Below are 8,716 nucleotides of genomic sequence, written 5' to 3'. Positions count from 1 at the left end.
TAAGTAAAATGTTTCAAAGTAAATATTTTTTGGGAGTATATCATTTTTTATTTGGTTTTCTTATGTTCTATGACTTCCCATCCTCTAAGGATTATATAAGATTCCTTTAAGAAACGACAGATCCAGAGTTTAACACATTCATCCTGTCAGGATGAAATTACATAAATCGCATGACAATATCAAAATATTAAAAGGTGGTTAAAAAAAATATCAAAACTTACATTTAGTTCTTGATGCCCTCATGTAAGTGAACTCAATCCCCAGTCCTTTTTTTTTAATTTAATTGTTAATTTGGCCTGAACTTGAACTTAATTTGAGTATGGTATTCCATTTTATAGAAATACCACCTTAAATTACAAAATATGCAAATTAATTCTGCAAAAGACAAAAAAGGAAATTAGTAACCAGTTGTGGCCCACAGCCCAGACTTGAGTCCAGGTATTACTTGAAAATTACCCTGTGCTGGCACTCTCTTATATCTAATTGGCAGTTGAAGCAAATTTGCTCTGATTAATGTGCTGTGATTTCCTCAATCTGAAATGAACCAATACTACTGACTTTAATCAATACTAATGATGATCAAGTAGAAACTTGTTTTATTAATGAGAATTAATTGTTCGAAAATTAATATTTATAAATGTGTTTTGAGATGTTAAAGGGACCATTTAATTGTGTTCACAATTGGTATAGAAGCCCGTTTCTAACCCAGACTTAAAAAAACAAACAAACATGTAATTTCGAGAAGCCTTAAACCAAGATAAGTCTGATTGTGAGATATGAAACCACATTATAAATCATATCACAAGTCAAATTGTGAGAGATGGTCAGGTTATCTTAAACTTGTACAAAAAGAAGTTGGCAATAGCGATATACGCCCAGGCGCAGACGCCGCCCACGCTGCTGAGAGCGACATTGAGATAAACATGTTTGTTTTCTCAAACAACAAAATGAACGCACAACAAAACTGACCGCGGTGAGAAAACAGCAGTTAAGAAAGCATCTGATCAAAGCGATGTGGATGTTTGCACCAGCTCTGACATCATGTCGTCGACAGATGAGGTAATTAACTCTTATGGTTCATTTATAGCTAAGCCCTGATACTGCTGACTATATGGCAATGTGAAATCGAATTAATCAGCTATAGTGTACAGACTTTGACATTCGAATTGTGGCATTATCCTGAAGCATTAATTTCAAAAGCCTGAATTGTTGTTGACCTCATTGAATCCTTACAGATTAGCATTGTTTTGTGTATGTCTGCTATACAGAAAACTATTTATTTGAGTTTGTATTACGTAGTTCGTGTTGTGCTGTGTGTTGTGCTGTGCGTATTGGACTCAATCTTTAAGCCAAGGTTAGCTATGTTGCTAATTTAGAACCGAAAAGAGGCTCTGTAAACTTCACATCCTTTTTATTTTCTCGGCAAAAACGTCCCGAGTCCTCCACATAATATCCGTCTACAGACTGACAATCTATGAATGGTTTTTATTTTTTGTTTTTTACTTCGGTGAAATCTTTTCACATTTGCAATATAAAGCTATTATTAGCCTAATCAATAGTCCATTTAAATACATTTTGGACATACAAAGTAACAGTTTAAGATATAATGTATACTTTTGAGAGGAAAGGTCACATTGTGACATTTAAAGGCCCTGTTTGATGATTAAAGTCACATTTTAAGACCGCCACATCTTGAGTTATAAAGTCAGCTTAAAAGTCTCAATTTTACATATAATGTCAGATTAATGCAATTTGAGAAATCACAATGGGCTCTATGCACGGCGTTATTTCCGGTGAAGGATTAAGGATGCTCGATAACTTCCGCCGATCATAGAGTCCAATGCAATACCGAGAATTTATATTGAATTTTATACTCCATGGTGGTTATACTAATGAAACGTTAGTCACAAAAACAGATAAAACAGACACCCCTCGTTGTGTTTATGCTTCTTTTTAAAATTATATTAAATAAACATAACTATATATAAAATTACATCTAAACGTATGTACGTTTCGTTTCAAAGACGGGAGGACAGTAAATATTGAAGACTCTGCCATAATCCCGTTTTCTCCGGTTTTACTCCGCTTTAATCTACACAACCGGAAATGGACGAGCATCCTTACGTCAAATGCGGAACTTATGCGTGCATATAGCCCATTACCTTTTTCCTTTACTCTGAGGCATTAACAACCTTACCAAGGAATTTTACGAGGAACAAAAAACAAGACAAAAAAAATTAAGGGTGGGGAGTAAATACTTTGTAAGGTTACTTAATGTCTAAAAAGCCATTTAGGTCAAGTCTAATAAGATATCAATCAGTTTAGAGTATGTACAGTTTTTCCCCCAGTTACAGTACTGTATGTTCATTGCCTGTAGCTCAGCTCCAAGATCAGTGATGATTTAAAAAAAAAAAAAAAACACCTTGGACAAAAATATTGCAGTACATCAGTCATAGTAAAGTGCATCAATATTAGAGCCAGACCGATATATCGGCAGGCTGATATTATCGGCCGATATTAGGCATTTTACAAACTATCGGTATCGGCAGTTATAATGGCAGATGAATATTTCAAAAATAAAATAAAAATGAATGAAACGCGCTTCAACCATGTCATGTTGGAGTGTTGGAGTTGTATAAGTTTGTCCACCAGAGGGCACTCTACACCGTCCCTGGCCTGTTGGCAACACTCGTTTATAACGCGCAACACATTCTAGCTAACCACAAAGCTAGCTAACGCCACTATCATCCAGTGGAATTTAATGAGCTTTGTTAATTAATTAATGAGCTTTGGTTCCTCCTCTGTTCTGTTGCGACAATAAAAGAAACAAATTTCTTTTTAAAATGCATTATCATATTATTTGAATTAAAACTCATACATAACTACAAATAACTAATGTTAGGGAAATCTGTTAATGTTTTGTTGTGGGTCCCTTAAAAAAAAAAAAAAAAAAAAATATCGGCCGATATATCGGAATATCGGATTTTCAAACCAACAAATATTTGTATCGGTATCGGCCTTCAGAATCCTTTATCGGTCGGGCTCTAATTAATATTACATAACCTATTTGGTCATGATACTGGTACATGGGTGCTTTTTAAACTCTCCCTCAGTCGTGTGTTATTCTCTTACAATACAAGTTTTTATTTTATTTTGTGGACTCTCTCCGCGAGGACCCATGTCTTGAGGCTCTCTTTAGGTTGCTTTGATGTGGACTGTGGAGGTTTAGTGAGTCTCCAGTACTCCTAGTTAGACCACATCATTATCGGAACCCAAAGAAAGAAGATTTGGAATCTTCCTGATGCATGGAGAAATCTGTTGAGTTTGGCCAGTTTGTTTATTTGTTAAAGTTGGAATGAAATGGAAGCTGCTTTAGTATTTTCTTCTCTATGATATTTATCCAAATGAAATGACTTCTCAAGCAAGAAAATCCACCACGTGGGCATTCTTACGATTTTATTTAACGATTTTGTTTTTATTTTATTTTATTTATCTTTTTTTTTAATCATCACTGATCTTGTAGCTGAACTACAGGCAATGAACATACTGTAACTGGGGAAAAAAAACTCTACATACTCTAAACTGATCGATATCTTATTAGACTTGACCTTTAAATGGCTGGTTAGACATTCAGTACCCTTACAAAGTATTTACCCTTCTTTTTTTTTTTTTTTGGTCTTTTCTTTCTTGCAAAACTCCTTGGTAAGATCATTACAAATGCTGAGCTATTCAAAATGAATAAGCTTATTCAATTTAAAGAGTGGAACTATTTAGACAGAATAAATGAAAATCAGTCTGCATCATGTATTGCACATATTCAGGCAACTCGCACCAATTACTGCAGAAACCTAGATGGGTATTTTTAAATCAAGTTGATTTCTTTTTGAATTGTTTTAAACTTCTAATTCGTGACTGGTGTTTTGTTGTGCTTTTGTTGTATCCTCTGTGCTTCCGCATTCCACTGTAAAACGATGCGTTTGGTCGCCTGATGGAAGCTAATTAGCTTAGTCTTTTAAAGTTTTAAAGAAAATATTTTTCTTACATGAACGCATTGTTTCACTTCAGAAGGACTTTATAAACACCCCCCTGTGTTGTGTAGAGCACTTTTATCATGGATGGGTGCACTTTGATGGACTTAAAAACAGAAACAACCATTCACTGCTATTATAAAAATGCGAAGAGCCAGGACATTTTTTTTTTTTTTTTTAATATAACTTTGATTATATTCGTATGAAAGTAGAAAGTCATATACACCTAGGATTGCATGAGGGTGTGTAAGTCGTGGGCTAATTTTCATTTTTGGGTGAACTAACCCATTAACTATTATTATCAAATAAGCAAAATAAAATAAATGCACACTGACCCAGTAGCAGGCAGCACTGTTCCTGGGGGAACATCAAGGGTGCGTCTCAAACAGCTCTCTAGCTGTATCATATCATGTAGCCTACACAAATTAGGGCACTGGTAAAACCTCACTATACTTTGGGACACTGATGGCTCTATTTCCAGTGACATGGTAACATGTGCATGAATGTTTAAATTGGCAAGTTTAGTTTAAACACAGATAGCAATGTGTGCTGTTCAGGTCTCGCCTGTGCTCGCGCTAACAACACCCGGGTGATGAGTGTGTGAATCACATGTCAAGCATACAGCACTCGCATTGAACAAAGTTTACAATGAGTGACCGGTTTGTTCACGTTTTTTGATTATCACTCTTGTAATGCATTTCTTGGGAGCCAGCATGTGTACATCCATCGACAGAAGCATACATTAGCAGATCTGTTTGTTGTACGCGTTACGCAGCAATCTAAAGTGACTTGACAGTTTGTCCCACCCTCGCACCAGAAAACATATAAATTTTTTTTTTTTTAAATAATGGTTTGCACAGAATAATCATTTATTATAAAATACTGCAATATTCCATAAAACAATAAGAATTGCTCATTTTGAGTTCATAGTGACTTTAAAAAGCACTTTCATGTTGTCAAAATGACACCATGTCATTAAACAGAGCTTAGAACAGAACATTACTGTAATGCTCATTATTGGATAACATTGAACTTCCTAACAACACTTGGAACTTCTGTTGTCAGCATTTCTATCTGACGATCGATATGCACCTGGCTTGTTCTTTTCCAAAATATAGATTAGTAATAAAGGAAAAGTTTTATCCGTTTCAACCTTTTCCCAATGCTAATCAATATGTTAAGAGTTACCAAACACTAATCCTTGTTTTATATAAGTGATTTAGAAAAAAAAAAAAAAAAAAAAAAAAAAAACTTGGTGTAACATGCAGGACAGGTCCATCAAATCAGGAATTCAGCCTTGCCGGTCAAAGTGTAGCTCAAAGAAGCTTTCTTCCTCTCTCAAGACTAAAACCATTAAAGGTTCATGCTAGCTGTTATGAATGCTAAACAATGGTCTAATTTAGAAGCGGTGTTCCATGAAGCTCTGTACAACAGTTCATAAATTACAAACATAAAAATGCCCGTCAGTCTGATTGGAAGAAAGATTGAATCTCATTCCATTACCACGACACCACATTCTGCCTGAGAGCATCGGAATAAGAATACAAAGAATCCAGACAATACTAAAATGCTTCCCTCCTTTATCTCTGACAAGCAGAACGTAGACAAAACAATATACGGCGTTAGTACTGTATTAAACAATATCAGAATAGTTAAAGTCAATACTCTGTTGTTTTAAGGTGGATTGTCAAAGCTGTTCAAAATAATGTTTAGTATGGACAAATGCAGGTTGCTGAATTTTCACTACTTTTTTTTTCATATCCGGTAAAAACTTTGTTTTTTTTTTTAAAGAAATTGTCAGTGTAGTGTAGTAACAGTGTAGTAACTTTCACTTTGTTACAAAAAAAACAACAACAAATAATGCTTTTCTGTTTAACTTTCTAATCATCAAAGAATCATGAAAAAAATAGATAGTTTCCACAAAAATATGTTTTCACCAAGTGTTTTTTTGAGCATATGGATTCCTGAGGCAACGTGACAATGAAGAGTAACGCCCATTTCACACATGCTCCGTTTGCAGTGCGTATACGGTACAGGAGCAGCACTTGCTATAGTGCTTTCACATGCTGCGTTTGCAGTGCGTAACTGATCTGAGGCTGTACCACATACACATAGGCCTGCTCACTATTTTTATTTCAAATCCAGAAGTTATGCAGCAACTTTCATAAAAAAAAAAAAAGTTTTGTCAGCATTGCGATTCTCTTTGTACACATATACAAACTTGGATGGACGTATGCATGTTTATACACAATTTAAACAACATATGCCTATAATTCCATGCAATACTTCTATAAGTTGCTCAAGCAAGTGGTCAAATATTTAACCATGTACTTGTATTAAAATCGCAAACATTTTAAAATGGACAAAAACAGCCGACTCGAATGCCTTTCTTTTGCATTTCAATTTTAATACAATCAATCTTACATGTCACAAAGAACTTGTTTTACCACATCCACGAATGAGGCGAGTGTCGTTCATTATGCCCTTGCAGAGGTAAATAGTTTTCCTTGCTTATCCCTGGTCTTAAAAGATGACTGAAAAAAAGTAATATTTAATTAAATACATTTATGGTGTTAGACTATTACATTTTATTGAATTAAAGGGTCACTTCACCCATTTGCATTAAGCTTTGTATCTTTAGAAACCCGGTCATATTTTTGAATGGTCATGGTTTATTCCCTTATTTTCCCCTGAGAAGGGAGAAATACGGATTTAAGTGTTTTACTTCCTGCTTATCGTGACGTAAAAAATGGCAATAGGACCACTGGTAGGAGCCACAGGAGCTTGATTTTTTTTATTTTTTTTTTCACAGATTATCTGTCTCATATTCTACTGTCAGGACATAATGACAGTTTTAACAAATATGTAAAAAAAAATATTTTTAACAAAAGTTACCTACAGCAGCTTTAAATGCATTTATGGTGAAATTACTACATTTTGAGGTCAATCTGTGTTCATTTTGACCACGAACCGTGGACTGTCACTTTAATTCAGCTTTTGCAGCATAGCAAAAATAGACTCGGTGCGGAAACAATCTCTGCACTGCTGTATTGCAACTGGAATGGATCAACGGACTGCATCCACAGTGTGAAAGCTCTAACCTGTTAACATGGGTACGGAAAAAAATATGCAACGCTTACGCACTGCAAATGGAGTGTGAAATGGGCGTAATGGCTGCTGAAAATTTAAATTACATTTTAACAAATTTTATTATGAGATAAAACAGTCACAATTTTACTGTTTCTGCTGTTTTTTTTTATCAAATAAATGCAGCTTTGGTGAGCATAAGTGACTTCCTACAAAAACATTAAATTGTACCGACCCCAAACTTTTTAACATTAGGTGTAAACAGATTGGACTTAAATCTTGCATATTCTGAAGTTATCCTGAGAAAATCCTCTATTCTTTGAGTGAGCTCAATTAGTCCCCCTGTCCATAAGCTGTTTTTTCCATTATTGCTTGGCTGTGCAATCCTGTAGCTCAGTAGGCTAACTTTCCTATGCTTTAGGGTTTGCAATCCAATTTGCATCTAACATCATATTTACATGTCAAATGTGCAAACATGAAATGTGTTTGATTGATTACATTTACATATAATTTGCATATTTATGAAAGGCATACTATGGCTGAAAGTTTGTGGACACACTACAACTGTATGTGCTTGTGCAGCATTTAAGGTTTGAAACGATAATAGGGTTTATCTTCTTTTTGCTGATATAACTGCATGCACTTTTCTTGGTTGATTTAGACTCTATTGGAACATGGTTGCAGGGATTTGCTTCTATTCAGACACAAGCAATTGGGTCTTGCTAGCAGTTGGTGTTCCAATTTATCCCGAAGGTGTTCAGTGGAGTTCAGGTCTGGGCTTTGTGCAAGTCTAGCTCTTCCACAACAGACTCAGTAAATCATTTCTTTATGGCTCTTGATGCAGTGGGATATTGTCATGCTGGAACAGAAAATGGTCCTCCCCAAACTGTTGCCACAAAGTCGGAAGCACCAGGATGCCATTCTACGCAGCTGCATTTGGATTTGTCTTTGCAAGTCTGTGCATAGACCATTAGACCTTGCAAGAATTCCGTACCCTGGCATTCTCAAAATATGGTAAAAGTCTTAAAGGTACAATATGCAGGATATCCAAAAACCACTAGGCCAATGTTATATATTTTGTTTTGTTGATTACTTACAGTATCCATTCCCAAAATGTTTCCAACTATTTGTAAATCGTGAGGAAATTGAGATTTTAACCAAGGAAGCGGGGCGTGTGAGCAGGGGTGAGGAGTTGCCAGTCAATGGCGTCATTTCTGCGTTACCCTTGGTTTCCGCCAGGTTTGACCTCGTACTGCAATAGTAACCATGGCGACAGACGTTCACAAGTGGGTTAAGCCGGTTATGCCCGTTATGCCTAGAAGGACGCTCACGCTGTTGTCGTTTTGTTCAAACATATAGACCATGGTAAGCGCAGACTTTGAGGCAAAAAGAGGATTTAAAGATCAAAATCTTTCGAGATGCCGAGATCTCCACGTCCACAACTAACTTCGACTTGACAGAGACGTGAGTGTTGCATGTTACTTTATTAGACAGGTGAGCAAATGTACATAAAACTAATCAACATTATGTAGTTCAACGTGATGAAAAGTTAGAACATGACCTGTATGTTATTCTCTTATATGTTAATGTAGCTTAGTCTC

Source organism: Pimephales promelas, chromosome 5, assembly GCF_988280905.1.
Source record: "Pimephales promelas chromosome 5, fPimPro1.hap1.1, whole genome shotgun sequence".
NCBI classification, from domain to species: domain Eukaryota; kingdom Metazoa; phylum Chordata; class Actinopteri; order Cypriniformes; family Leuciscidae; genus Pimephales; species Pimephales promelas.
This window is presented reverse-complemented; position numbering follows the sequence as displayed.